The 16,009-nt window shown below is 39.1% G+C and overlaps 1 long non-coding RNA gene across 1 annotated transcript in view; it reads right to left on the bottom strand.

Moving 5' to 3' along the window:
- LOC122807798 overlaps positions 1 to 14,132 on the bottom strand; it is a 194,933-nt gene extending 180,801 nt beyond the window's left edge. The window contains exon 1 of the long non-coding RNA XR_006365723.1: positions 14,071 to 14,132. This is a non-coding gene — a long non-coding RNA (uncharacterized LOC122807798). The remainder of the gene's footprint in view (positions 1 to 14,070) is intronic.
- Positions 14,133 to 16,009: the final 1,877 nt, after the last annotated feature.

Below are 16,009 nucleotides of genomic sequence, written 5' to 3'. Positions count from 1 at the left end.
AATGGTTCCAGAAGAGAAACATGGGAAGGGGATACATCTGATGAAGTAGAAGGTTGAGCTGGAGCAATAATCTTCCTAGTAATGGCTTTGGAAAAAGAATGTAAATCTGCATCCCTTGTTTCAACTCTATTCTCTGTTGCTACAGTGGCATTCTTGGCAGGAGAAATAGAAACATTTCATTCTGTTGGCCAAGAGAAGACATTTTCTTTCTTGAAATCAGTGAGGTCACATTACAACTTCTTAAGTTTCACTGTTTGCAACCTCTTCTAATAGTTAGCCAAATTACTGTAGACCTCATCAAGTCTCTTCTTAAAGATATCAGCAGTGAAATTATTCGTAAGCTCATTCTGTATATTCCTGATATCCTTATATGCAGATGATTCAGTTAGTTTAGAAAAGTCAGTTAAAAGTCATTTATAATCAAATCCGAGGTATAACTTCAGCAGTTGCTATTACTTCCAAAGCTGTCGAAAAGTTTCTCCCTAAGCAGGCATTTTCAATATACCGAGCCCACGGAGGATAACTCTATGATGTAATAAAGCTTTAATGTGTAGATGTTGCCATTGTAGGTATTTGTACTTATGCAACTTGTTTTCAAATTCTTTTAATAAAGTATTAAAAGTCTCTATAGCTGTTGCATACATAGTAGGCTCAGAGGTCAAAGTCAATTCAGTATGAGACAGAAGCAACAGATTTGTTTCTACCTGTAAAATGCAATGCCAATGATCAGCTTTCAAAGTAAAATTGCTAATGTGGTTATAATCTAATTCTAGCTTATTACCTTCAGCCATATTGCGCTGGTGAAAATAAATAAAACTGTAGATTAAACAAAATGCACCAGTAGGGTAAAAATCGAAGTACACACACGCAATAAAATAAAACCAAAGAAACTTTGACTAACACAGCTTAAAAAGAAAAGTTTAATTCCAAAAGGTAAGCACTTTCACAGCTATATGCCACATCCTCAGACCATAATACATACAGAAAACTTAAACAATTTAAGTAACACAGTCAAAATTTATATAACCAATAAAATCACTTCTAAAACTAATGTCATTAAAGGAGGAAATCTATACCTCTAATAAAACCAGTTACATAGTACAAACCTCGTTTAATAAAATGAGCTTCTCAATAAAACAATGATACCAATAGGGAAGGTAAAGTGAATATAGAACAAGAATAACTGTGTCTATATTATCATATTGCACGCTCAGAAGAGCGAAAGACAGATAATCGACTCCACGTAAGTGAAAGCTTACAACATCAAAACTTCAGAACAGCGAAAACAATAGCTGTTCTGAAACAAAAAAACCCAGTAAAACATTACTTAATGTGGGGGGGGGCTTTGTCCCCACCCCCCCACTTAAATATACCAACTCCGAAATCACACTACAGTGCTGAAAAGGCAAAGTAGTGAAAGCGGCCAAACAAATTCTTTCCCAGGGAAAGAATTTGCTGAACAGCCGCTTCGCTATTTTGCCTTTTCGCGGTTTACTGTTCGACAAAGATGCATTCGACAGCTTGCATCTGCGACAGCGTGATAGGGAACCGAATAACTCTGTGTTATTTAGATTGTTAGTCCAAGTTTCTTTGGTTTTATTTTAATCTTCCATCAAAATCAGACGTTGCCTGTTCTATACTCGACATTTGTGATGATTGTTGTTTAAGAGATTCACTCAGCACTTTAATTTGTTTTTGCCTTCTTTTTTAAAATTGTCTATTTTGCTTTCTAATTTATCTGCCTTTACAGATAACTCACTGATGTTAATTAATATAGCCTGTATGTCTTTTTTCATAGCTCTCCTGTACACTGGGCTTAGAGTGGCTAAATCTGAAATAGTTAGTTTTATTTTATTTTATTTATTTATTTTACATTTGTTAACCAGGCTAGTCCAGCTGGATATATGTCCATTTACAGTGGAGGCCCGGGGAGAAAAGCTCCACAAACAACAAAAAATAGGCCAAGACAATAATATTTACAATAGAAATTGGTACATTACAAAGCTTTATAACATATTACATATCTAGGATTTTATATTCTGTATTCCAATAGGGAAAAACCTGATGTAAATAAACCAAAATGCAACAGTAGTTTGTATTAATAATGCAAATTATATCTAAGAGATACTATAGATTCTAAAGTCACACAAAAATATCAAAAGAAAAACGTTAGTGTTAAGTGGTTAGAGTATTCAAAAGCAAAGTACAAGGATACGATGATAATGTTCAGTCTCACAAGAGTTCTGGTCTTATATGAAAATGTTTAGTCAATCAATTGTATATACATGTTTACATGAGGAATAATCCTCAGAATGGTCAAGCACACTATTATCGGCGAGTAAACACAAGATAATGTTCATAAGAGGCTAGGAATCAATGGAGTCTGGAAAAGGGTATGGTGGTTAGTCTGGGTTATCACATGGGGCATAGCCAGTGTGATTTGAGGTAGGGTTTGAGCTTGCTTTTAAATAGGTTAACTGAGGATAGTGAGGTTAGTTGACTTGGGAGGCTGTTCCAGGTTTTACCTACTGAATTATAGAACAGGGTGTCACCAGCTGAATTATTGGATTTAGATATTTGTACAAGTAGTTCGTTAGATGAGCGTAGGGTTTTGAGATTGTTATAGGGGGTGACTAGGGACGTAAGTATGGGTGTAGTTTGAGGTTGATACAGGATCTTGTGGACTACTATTAGTTGATTGAAAAGTATTCGATTTGGCAATTCTAACCATCCAAGTTGATTCAGATTGATACAGTGATAAGTTCTATAGGAGGACCCAACTGCAAATCTGGCAATATTGTTGTAGGAGGATGACAGTTTGCTCAGATTGCTTCTGCATATTTTGGTATAGATAGGGGAGGCATAGAGCAGGGTAGAGATAAGGTGGGTGTGAGCAATGGTGACCCTGGCTAGAGGAGTTAGAAAGGGTTTGATCCTGTAGAGGGAACCTAGTTTCTTATTCACTGCTTTTATGGTGTTATTAATGTGAGGCTCATAAGACAAGTTATTATCTATTAGTACTCCGAGTAGTTTGGTGGTTGGCTCAGGAGATATTATAGTTCCATTATATGAAGTGACAGTAAAGTTAAGTAGGGAGGTTCTGCGGGTAGGGGTGAATAGTAGCATTTTATTTTTTTTTTGGGGTTTAAGATAAGACACCTATGTAGGAGCCACTTTTCAACTGTGCTAAAGGTCTTTTGGGCTAGTGACTGAAGTTCTGATTGAGAAGTAGCAGAGCATATGAGTGTGGATTCATCTGTGTATTGGATCCAGTCAGCTTGTGGAATTACAGAATGGAGGTTATTTGTAAAGATGGAGAAGAGTAAAGTACCCAAAATGGATCCTTGAGGGACGCCTAGGGCAACTGGGAGGTGGGAAGATAAGGTATTGTCCCATAGTACAGCCTGTTGCCTGTTATCTAAGTATGATTGGAACCACTGTATAGAAAGGGCATTCAATGACAAGTTTTTGAATGTGTCTATGAGGAGGTGGTGGTTAACCATGTCAAATGCTTTAGACAGGTTGATAAAAAGGGCTGAGGACAGAGTGTCATTATTACGATTACTATTAATGTGGTTAGTGAAGGATAAGAGAGCAGAGGTGGTGCTATGAAATGGTCTAAAGCCATGTTGACAGGTGGCTAGTAAATTGTTTTCAAGTAGGTAATTTAACAGTTGTAAATGAATGCATTTCTTTATTATTTTTGCCAAAGGAGATAGTGTGGCTATGGGCCTGTAGTTGGAGAACTCCTTGAAGTTACCACCTTTGTGCAGGGGGATGATGTGAGAGACCTTCCAGATTAAGGGGATAGTTCCTTCAGAAATAGTTCTGTTAATGAGGATGAATATGGGGTAGGCTATGACTTTAGCTGCTTTTTACAGGTATTCTGCAGGTAGTAGATCTGCAGAGAGTGTGGAGGGTTTAAGTTTCTGGATGAGGTTACAGATGAGGGATGTGGGCACTGGCTGAAAATGAAATAGAGGAGGATTATTGGTAGAGGTTGTGGTAGAGCATGAGGTGCTAGGGGACAGCTGGTTGGCTAGGGATTGGATTGTTTCAGTCAAAAATGTATTAAATGAGTTGGCTATTTGGATGGGATTGTTGTGAACAGAGCCAGAGGGAGTAGGATTGCATGAGTGTCCGGGGTGTAGGAGGTTATTGATGCCTAACCAGAATTTTTGAGGATTATTTTGGTGGGTTTGTTGAAGCTGGCAGTAATAGTTTCTTAGCTGTCTGAATTGTAAATGATCTGAGAAACTTTTTGTTGAACGCCATTTGCAACCTTGCTTGTAAATTTTTTTTCTCTTTTTTTTTTGGCTCACTTTTGTATGTACTCTTTGCAAATTGTTTTCCCTTACTTTCTTGTAATATAGTAAATGTACTTCTTAAACTCTGGAGCTTAACTCCTCGGGCCTCTACTGAAAATGGACATGTATCCAGCTAGACTAGCCCGGTCAACAAATGTAAAATAAATAAAATAAATAAAATAAAATTTGGCCCATAGTTTATTTCTTTGGAGGACTTTTTGTTTGGTAGTTTTGGTGAGCCATGGTGCTGGTTTAGTTCTGATTCTAACTTTGCATAATGGGGCATGCCAATCTAGAATGGAAAGGAATTTTGAATTAAATTATTTAACTGCATCATCTAATGGGAAGTGTTTCAGGGGTGACCAGTCACAGGTGCTTAGTTCAGTTTGAAAGTAAGCAGGGTTAAAATTTTTGTTAGTACAAATATTTCTGTAGATGGTTGAGTTTGGAAATTCGGTCTTATATCTGATTAGATAGGTAAGCAAGTGGTCACTTATGTCCTCTGGGAGGCTGTCTGTTTATAGTTTTGTTGGGGAGTATTAGTGAGTATCCAGTGCCTGTTTTATAGTTTTGTTGTGGAGTATTAGTAAGAATCCAGTCTAGTTCTTTCCAGTTTTCTTGTCAGGAAAAAGCAATTAAAAGAGTTTCAAACTTGTTATCTTTTTGTAGTAAATCTTTCAGCAGATGTTTAACAACTATAAATCCATCAAGTTTTGAAATGTTTTATTTGAGATTTTTAGTAAAAATCCCATAAGAGATGTTAAAATGAAGCAAAGCTAAAAAACTGTGCTGTTAACTGCTCACCATCTTGGCCACACCCCCCGCCCAGAAATGTTCTTTTGGTTGCTTCTGAGAGCCTAGTTGCCGTCCCTAAAAATTAGTTTTGTCGACAGAGGGGGGCAGTGGCTTAATTTTAAAATTTTGAAAATCAATGTACCTAAAAGTAAGGTGTCCCTCTTATTTCTTATCCTGAAGTAACTTGCAATGATGTACAAGAGACTCTGCCAAAAGTATAATTTTACAGATTTTATTTTCAGCTATTTGCAATATCTGAGCATTGAAGGATGAATGCATGGCTAGTACATTTTTGGCTGTGGCTATATTGGCCAATGGTGGAAGAATATGCATGATTATAGGTTCATAGGATGATACTAGGCTATTAGCCTGGAGGCCCGTATAAGCCTAGCCAAGAATTTTGTCCATGTTCCCTCAAAGTCAGCAGCTGTTTCCCCTGTCCAGCAGGGACACAGGTGGGATCCCAGGGGTATATTTTCTGTTTCCCATCCAGTTGTCCAGGTTCCTCTTAAAGAGGGCTAGAGAGGTACTCTTCTTGACATGGAGAGGGAGTCTATTCTACAGACGGGGGGAGTCGTTGGGACACAAATCTATCTCACCAACAAGTTCTATTAATGTCACAGACCAGGTTAAGGCCTTGCATGTGGGTTGTGCGAGTGGAGTTTGTCTTACGGATATGCAACAACTCCATCAAGGCATGGATGATCATGTGGCAAAGTGTAAACTTTGAAAAAAACAGTAATTTTCTTGTTATGAACAGCAAAGATTAAAGACAGCTAAAGCATGAGTCCAATCTGTTTCTGTTCAGCAAAATTAGAGATGATGTAGTCATGGGTGTCTTTCAAGTTTAAGGCTGCAGCTAGTTTCTAAGTAGTGGCAAATACCAAAACACTGGTTTTCTTTGGATTGATTAGTAGTTTGTTACAGAGGGACTACTTGCAGAGGTCTTTAAAGTTTTTTTGTATTTTTTTTGTAGGTAAGAATATGTTTTGTTACATTCAGCCAGAACAATATCATTAGCATATATCACAATATTATGGTTTGGCAGGTCAAAGGGGAGATCATTAACAAAGAGTGAAAAAAGTTAGGGGACTAACAACAAGCCTTGGAGAATGACTGTGTTAAGAACTGCATTCTCAGAGAAGGAGTTTTTGATGTAAATTTGCAAGGTCCTATCCTCAAGGTAGCTTTGGGCCAACTGAATTGCAGCCACTGATCTTTAGCTTATGCAGTTTTTGACAGTAGTGATGAGAACTACATTCATATTGCGATAGACGGAGTCAGTAACAATGATAATAACTGTAAGCATTATGTAACCCGTGATGTTTGTCACAAAACAACTGCAGCTATTAATGTTTTAAATACTTGTTTTTCATAGGAGCTTTTCAAATATTTTTGCAAGAGGGCAGAGAATTAAAACTGTTAAGTTGTCCATTAAGGTCAAATGGCTTTCCAGATGTTGGTGATCTGAAGTGTCAGTGTTCTGGTCTCGGGGAAATGCGTGTTGGGGAAGTGGTCTTTCAGCAAACTAAAACTAACCCATATATATATATATATATATATATATATATATATATATATATATATATATATATATATATATATATAAATAAATACTTCATATGTTCAACATTCCAAATCGCTGACTTTCATATGGCCGAGACTATACGATCGACATTTTGAAATGTAGAAGATCTGCTAGATAACGTAAAATAACAAAAAAATACTTCACTAACTGTGTTTAGCACTGGGTCAAGCCCCCCTGCACCCCTCATACACCCAGCTACTTAAATATTCCTACTCCAAGATTGCACTACAGTGCAGAAAAGGGAAATCTCCCGGTTTTGCACTGTATAGGGATCTCTGCTATACATTTTCGACATTTCAAAATGTCAATCATATGGTCTCAGCCATATGAATGTCGGCATTTTGAAATTTCTAACATCTCAAGTAGACCCATATATATATATATATATATATATATATATATATATATATGTGTGTACAACAGAAAGATTATTTCTTGCTAAAGGAGAATATCTGATGAGTTGGCAATTATTTTCCATACAATATTAAACTTTGTCCGACAGAAAAAGGAAAGGTTATGCCAGGCAGATTATTAAATTTTGAAACTGACTTTTATTTCACAGATGTTATTTTGCTCAATGTGAAAATAAATAATTAAAATAAAATGCAGTTTTAGTAGACAGGATGTGATAGGCTGTGTTCTAAGTTTCTTTTCACACATGACAAAGTTACAACAGAACTCATAAAAGAATTTATTAATGTTTCCTTGACAACAAGTATTTTCGCAGATCGTTGCAAATCTGTCAGTGTATTTCCTTGCCAAAACCTGTTATGGACCACAAAGAAATGTAGAATTGTACAAACCTGTCTCTGTAGTGTTATCATTAGCCAAGATGCTGCAAAATGGGTTGCCTGTTAAGCAGTGTCATGGCTTTAGAAAAGGTCACGTGACTGCTTCTGCTCTCCATTCCCTTTCTGATATTATTATAAAAATAATTGACAATGAGGAAGAGAGTGCACTGGTTTTCATACAGCTAGATGACGCTTTTGATTCTGATCGTAATAAAAAGGTCTTAAAGATACTCAATGTCCTTAGGTAATCCAGCATTATTTTTAAAAGCTACATGCAAAACACAACCTTTATCTAGGCACCAACCATCAGAAGTCACATTCTGTGAAATCAAGCTTAGGTATACTTGAAGGATGCATCCTGAACCCTTTGCTTTTCACTAAACTCTCTCACTCTTGTAACTTTTCTCAGAAAATAATTACATGCAGATGACATATCCTTTCTGTCCAATAGTGAAACATCCTTAGAAATTGTTAACAAAAAAACTTATCTCTGTTATGCCAGGGTTTTAGCATGTAAATGTGCTACAACAAGACTAAAGTCATCCTTTTCATGATGTAAAATGTCTGACAGAGTTAAGTGTAGCTGCAACTTATTCCAGAGTATGGACAGTCTCTGGATGATGAACCTGTCCCTCCAGCATATTCTATTGATTGTGTAGCAACTGTCTCATGTACACAGACAACCCTCTCCTCTTACTCCCCACCACTCATACATGTGGAGATGCACTTATATCATCAAATTGGAAGCTATGCACTCTCCGGCCAAGAACGGACTATCTGGTCAACAGGAGAAGGTCAACACTTGCAACACACTACATTCAACACACAGCCTTCCAAAACACCACCTATCACAACTCACACATAGAAACACAAGCCATACACCCACCTTTGTGGAGGCTTTCAATAAAAATGTATGCAAACAACAGAGATCCCCAAGAGAGAAACACACTTGACCACCACAACACAACACCAACCACAGAACACATAGCTCACCACCACAGTGTGCCCCTCAACCTAATTCCTTAAGGCAAACCACTTTGCCCAATGTACAAATCATAAGAGAGTCAATAGTGAAGCACACTGATGTCCCACTCACTAGGCTGAACAAGAAGAAGGTGACAGTCAGTTGTCTATTAGGTGCCAGGATCCGCCACATAACACATGCACTCAGGTCACTCCACAACAAGTACAAGTATGACTCAGTCATTGTCCATGTAGGTGTGAATGACCTGAGATGTACCTCCCTGGACTACATGAAAAGAGATGTAATGGAACTCTCAGAGTATGTGGCCGAGGCAGGTATGACCTTAGCTCTGAGCAGTATTCTACTGTCACCCAGAATTATACCACAGTACGAGCAGAAAATGATTGACTTCAACAATTGGCTAAACTTCTGGTGTCACTCTAAGGGGATACAGTGTTAGTCTCCCTTGGGCAACATGATTGACAAACCTTGATGCTTTGCCAGAGATGACCTGCATCTGTCACCCCTGGGATTCCAGCTACTGGCTAAGGCTCTTGCCACCCCTATAGTGCCGTTTTTAGGAAGTGTTCCAAAGAGCAAACTTCCAACATAACAGCTACAAATAAAAGCAATCTGAGGATCATGCTGCTCAATGCTAGAAGGCTAAATCTCAAGATGCACTCACTCGAAGCTCTCCTCAAAATGGAGAATGTCGACATTTGTGCTGTAACGAATACCTGGTTTAAAGCAGCAGAAAGCACCACTGAACTTCCAGGCTACAACTCATTCCATGTGGTACACATTATAACGTGTATTTCATGTACAGCATTCTACGTAGGGAAAACCGTGAGAATCCTACATGAAAGGATGCTAGAGCATACTAGGGACATTAGAAAATGTAAAATAAGTAGTGTCCTTTATATGCACAGTAGAGAATGCACCAACTTTAACAAATTTATATTTTTTATAATTGATAAAGCGGTGAAAAATCATAGAGGGGGTAATAGTGACATAGCTTCTGATAAAAGAAACAGAATGGTAGCTGAGATTAAATGTTAAAGAAAGAAACATGTATAAATGATAGCCTGTCCATTATTAGCATTTAAAAAAAGAAGAGATAACCAGATATATGCTCTAAATAAATAGTTTTACCATGATAACTTGTGCTATTTATCATACTGTTATATTAGCTAAATTGAATTGTGTATAAACAACAGAACAATATTTTAGGAAACTATTATGGAGGTGCTGATTCTAAATAATTTCTATGTAGTGTTTGTATTTTGTATTTTAAATATGATTTTATGTGAAACATTTGAACTAATTGTAACTGGAAAACAGAAGGCTAACACTGGCAATCAAGGAAGTGATGTCATAATTATGTCACCACCTATATTTTTAAACGGGGCCTTGCACTACTACATTTGACTCTGAAGATGCCTTTTTAGCTGTAATGCTAGGCAAAAGCCCTCAGTCAACTGTGTGTCAGTTTGTTTCAACTAAAAATGTAAATTCAGTGGAATAAAAGACCATCCTTTCATTTTGAGCTTTGGACTGCAGTTATATTTTATTTGCGTTTAAAGAGGGAGAGTGGAGTTAGGTTCTTACAACTCATTCCATACCTTTCAGCCCCAGAATATGTCTGGAAGCTCTAAAGCTGGCGGTGTCTCCATATTCATAAATGATATGCACACCTCTAGACTGGAAGCCCAGCATAATGCATCCAAGATAATCCAGGTACAACTAGCACTGGGTAAGTTGGGAATACAGGTCATAGCCTGCTACAGAACCCCAACCATGTCTCTAGACCCTCATTCCATGTTCCTAAGCACCCTGGAATCTTGATCAAGCCCAATACTCTCATACCGTGTGACTTCAACTACCCTTCCATCAACTGGGAAAACTATTCAAGTACCAATGCACTGACCCAACACTTCCTGGAATTCATCAGTTCCAATGCCCTGGACCAGCTCATTCTGACCCGCACAAGAGAAAGCAACATCCTCGACCTGGTTATCATCAACATGGGAGACTGTTGCTTCACACCTAAAGTCAATTCCTCCCTGGTTAGATCCAGCCACAAATTGATCACCATGGAAATATCCATTCCACCTTCACCCCCCGCAAAGGTGACCGCCCTGAAAAACTTCTCCATAGCTGACTTTGGGCTCTTAAAATCAGAGGTGGCTAACTTCTCGGCACCCATGCCAGTGGAAAATAGCTGCATGACAGCTGAGTCATACACCAATGCACTGTATGAGCACATACAGAAATACATGGAACTTGCCATACCAAATAGAAACAAGATGCTCTCCTCCAAAACAAGGAAGCCAATCTGGTGGTCCCCAGCCATCAATAAACTCTACAATAGAAGGAAGAAATTGTTGCAGAAAAATGTGAAGTCACGAGACTGGAAAAACTCTCTTATCAGTCTCAACAAAAACTTGAGATCCCTTATCAAATCCTCTCAAGCCAGCTATGAAGGCAGAATTGCGGATGACACCAAATACAACTACAAAGCCTTCTATAGCCATATCAAGAACCTCCAAGACAATACCCAGATTTGCTCTGAGTTATTACACAATGGTACCTCCAATACTGAGCCAACAGATATGGCCAACATACTGGCCGACAGATTCACTGCCAACATTATGCCTCTACCCCCCATAGGCCCTATCACAATACCAGAAAAGAGCCTGGTACCCAACATTTCTGCAGCACAGGTAAAAGCTGCATTTTCCAAAACCAAGAATACAGCATCTATGGGATCTAATAACATCCCTGGCTGTGTTCTGCAAGAGCTGCAAAATGAACTGGCACCGCACTTGTGTGCCCTGTGCAATCACAGCCTTACCTCAGGCTTTGCCCCTGACTAATGGCACACTGCTACAGTCATCCATCTCCACAAAGGTGGAGTGACTACAAACTCTGGGAACTATCACCCCATTAGCCTGATGAGTCTGATATGTAAAGTTATGAAGCGCATCATTATGGACCTGCTTAACAAAGATATATGCGATCTCCAAACTCTTCACCCTACGCAGTTTGGCTTTGTCAAAAGGGAGATCCTGCTTGCTGAAACTGGTTGACTTCTTTGAGGTGGTCACCAAGGCTGTGGATGAGGGTAAGGCAGTGCATACCACCTACCTCAACCTGGCCAAGGCCTTTGATATCATTCCCGACTCAGGTATCATTGATAAATTCACCAAATTAGGCATCAGTCCCTATATCACAAGGTGGGTTGCAAGTTGGCTCACAGACAGGACCCACAGAGTGAAAGTTGTGGATTCCAAGTCAGACTGCCAACCAGTCATGAGTGGAGTCCCACAGGTCTAAGTCCTGGGCCCCCTCCTGTTTTTCATCTACTTCTCAGAAGTCCAGGCCAACACAGAGGGACTCTAGCTGACCAAGTTCACTGATAACTGCAAGCTGGGAGTCATTATTAACTCCCCATGTGATGCAGATATCCTACAAATGGGCCTCACTGAGACCAATGACTGGTGTCAGAACCATGGCCTTAGCTTACCACCAATAAATGTGTTATCATTTCCATTTCCAACTAATTACCACATCAGAGGGAGCCTGCTGAACACTGAAGGGTCCATAAGAGATCTGGGCACCTGGGTCGACAGCAACCTCACCTTTGACCACCACATTGCCACTGTGGTCAGAAAGTCCTTCTATGTGGCACATCTCATAACCAAAGGTTTCGCATCTAGGAAGAAAGAGTTTCTCATCCCTCTCTACTCATCCCTCATTAAACCAGTCATCGAGTATATCAGTATAACGCCCCATTTGGCATGTACCTGACCCAACACCTTCAACAGCTGGAGAGGTCACAAAAGAAAAGTACCTACCAAAAAGGATCCTAGGCCTTAAACACGTGTCCTACATGGACAGACTCGAGAAATTTCAGCTGTTCTCAGTCTTTTCTCCTCTACGTAGAGCTGATCTCTGCTTGATTTTCAAAGCCATGTCCAACCCAGCCCTACTCAGGGGCAGCTCGTGCAATCGGACTGTCGGACTGCAGCCCTCCCACCTAGAAAAACAAAAGAAAAAAATCTGTGAAACAAAAAAAAATCACGATTCCCGACTCCTCTGCGCATGCGTGGACACATTGGGGAAGGAACTCAGACTGCCTTTATCAGCAGTCCGGATGCAGACAAAGAGGTACCCAGCAATCTGTGCTGTGAGATACCCAGGAATCTGTGTGGTGACGACTGCACAGAACAGAGGAGCTCCGGACTGCTTCCCCTGCAGGCAGAACCAATGAGGGGTGAGCTGAGAGCACTCGTGGGGATTTCGCTGCAAGGGCTTCATGAGTGGATTATACAAAGGCTTCGGGTAGGTGTAGAAATGGTCACTGGCTGGATGGGCTTCGTACATATGGATTATGTTCTTGAAACAGGTAGGTGAAGGCTTCATGATATGGACAAAGGGTGTGTGTGTGTGCACGCGCACGTGTGTGTGTGTGTGTGTGTGTGTGTGTGTGTGTGTGTGTGTGTGTGTGTGTGTACGCACGCAAGCGTGTGTGTGTGTACTGTATTTACTGAATGGGATGAGGTGTGATGACAGAGAAAAATTAAAAATCTGAAACTGTAACCTCCCAATGTTCTTACTTAAAGTATCAGCAAAGCTTAGCTCACGCTCAAGCTGAAAGTGTGTTGATTGAATCCACCTGAAGTTACCTGAATACAAACTCTTCCCTCAAACCAGCATTCTGAAATGAATAAATGACCATCAATAGAAAGAGACAGGTAATATCTACTTACTACTCATGGCATACGGAAAGATAAATGCATGAGTTTGAAAATTTAACTCTCTTTCTTAATGCACACTGTCTGCTATGGACAAAACTGACTTATCCTTCTAATAGACTGTGAACACTATGCTTATAGTGTAGAAGCATTAGTGTGAGACAGTGAATTGTAAAGCCACTCAGCAGCTGCCGGAAGCCATACTAGGTGAAGACTTCCTCCACGAGTGAGCTGCACTGTTTTACAAGTTTGTCACGGTGCGCTATAAGTGCAAACACAGAACCCCGTGGAGGTTAACAGCAGTTGTTAACTCCCTTTGATCTTCTAAATGACCACCCAAGCTTTACTCCCAGGGTCACTTAAAATGAAGAATTAAAAAGCTGAAAGGGTAACACTCTCATTATCCGGCAGCAATAAACCCCCTCACATCGATCTAGCAATCTCATTTCTATCTCTTTCTACCTACTAATTTTCAAGGGTCCTAAATGGTTCAGAATCTTAAAATCAACATCTTACAAGGTTTTGCAAACTGTCAAGAGTTTTAGTTCATTTCTTTGTTAAGTTCAGACAGAATGACAGGACAGCTGAAACGGGATTAAGTGAACAGGACAAACTGATTTTCAGTTATCCAGCAAAATATTTTTTCTGTATCACTGAAACCCTGCAAGGCTACATTGGATCAAATTTGTGTCTGGTACCTTCTCCTAAATAAAGCAGTCCCAGTACTGGAGCAAATTAAATCAATTTTCAAGTGTCATTTCTGAGTTTGGATTCAATGAGTACCTTTCCACAGAAATGAAAAAAAAAATCACTCTTGTACAAACTGCGTACTGGTTTAAAGTTATTATATTTTTAATAATGTACATACCTTAGAACACTGCTTGTGATTCTGACACCATGTAAGGGATCCATTATTCTGAAAAAGTTAAAAAACTAGTGGTTAATTATATGCTATATTGATGTATGCATCTTTATTTACAGCTAAGTGCATGCTAGTAAACTGAGGAAATATGTACAATAAGTTTTCCCTAAAGCCATGCTTCTAAACACATCTTAATCTCACGCACATTAAAATGCGTACATAATATCTTCCATGCTCTTGTGAACACTACACATTTTAATGATAATTATGTACATCACAAGTAGGGTGATAAAACATTGAGGTATAGAGGCTGAGGCAGTTATATATTATTTAACATCCAGTTTAATTTCTTGTGTTTCTTAGGTTCAGTAGCTTAGACATGGCATACACTTGCTTATACATATGCATACTTAACTTTTTCTAGAACAGCTCTTATCTGAAAGCTCATTTTCAGAATATGCTTTATCATTGTGTTTAAGACAGGAAAACAGTTTCACAAAATATATATTTATATCTACAAAATACCTATCTGGTACATACTAAAGTTTAAACATCAGAAACATGGCACATTCTATACACTGAAAATGCTTCATACATCATTAGTAATTCCTCAGTATTATTTTTATTCATGTATTTCCTTTTATTTTTCTGCATTCTGAATATTTAAATTGTCTAACCTGAGCTTAGCTACAGGATTTGTTCCTGAAGTGTGGCTAACTGCAATGTGATGCTTCTACACAAAGCAGTCTACCAATGCCCTGGGAATCTACAGATTCACTAGCCTGACTGGTCTGATTTGCAAAGTCATGTGATGAATTATATCTGACCTCATAAACTATATCAAACACCTTCCGAGCAAGACCCACATCAAAGATATAAATTACCTCATTTTTGGAGTATTAAACTACTTCATACTGACTGGAAAGGAGAAAGGGAAGAAGTCAGCATAGTATTTTAGAAAAATCTTGCTCTTGGCCATGATGTTACATTCCTCCATCCAGATTAGTTTTGGAATTTTTATGGAGCCATTCTGAGTTCCTTTATATAAACTGTCTTTGGAGTTCTGACTTTTTTCAGTCATCTCTAAGGCACAGGTGGGACTCAACTTCCATGGCAACAGATAGATGAAATAAAAATGTGGCCACGGTGGTGCAGCAGTTACTGTTGTCACCTCACAGCAAGAGGTTCACTGGTTTGATTCTTGGCTGGGGTGCCTTCTGTGTAGAGTCTGCATGTCCTCCCAGTGGTCATGTGGGTTTCCTCCAGGTGCTCTGGTTTCCTCTCACATTCCAAAGATATGCTGTAGGTGGATTGGACACTCTAAATTGTGTGTGTAATGCCCCAGTTGCTATATACTAGTGGCTACAGCAAACAAATGGTGGTGGGTAGAGATACTCAGGCTTGTACCTTGGATGCAGGTGGCAAGGACCTGAATTCCCTATCTACCACCATTTCTAGAAAAATTTGCAGATGTTTGCCTCATATTTGTTCTGCTCCTCATAAAATCTGTGGTTTCTGTATCTACATTTTTCCTTGCAAAGTCTGTAGTGCAGTGGTGCACTGGTAGCATTGCTGCCTGACAGCTACAGGTTCTCTGGTTTGATTTTTAGCTAGGGTGCCTCCTGTGTGGAGTCTGCATGTCCTCCCATCTTACAAAGGTGTGTCTGGAGTTTCCCCCTGCTCTGCTGAAAATTGTCTTTTGTTCTAAGTCAGACTAGTTTCCTGGTTAGATGTTTAAAAATAACAGGCATTTGAATTTCAGACTTCATATTCTTCAGAAAGTATATGGTAATACAGAACTGTCTATTCTAGCAGATGTCTAAGTTTATAACATGGATATTTGAAATTTGTCCCTATTTTGGGACTGTATTCCCCCATTATTTGCTTTGTCCAGGTATTTTGTGCTAAGGTTGAGAGCTATCTATGGTGAGAACTGAATTCATTG

Source organism: Protopterus annectens, chromosome 7.part1 (genome assembly GCF_019279795.1).
Source record: "Protopterus annectens isolate FY-2018-M chromosome 7.part1, PAN1.0, whole genome shotgun sequence".
Lineage (NCBI taxonomy): Eukaryota > Metazoa > Chordata > Ceratodontiformes > Protopteridae > Protopterus > Protopterus annectens.
The sequence above is the reverse complement of the archived record's forward strand: the minus strand, read 5'-3'. Positions and strand labels throughout refer to the sequence as shown.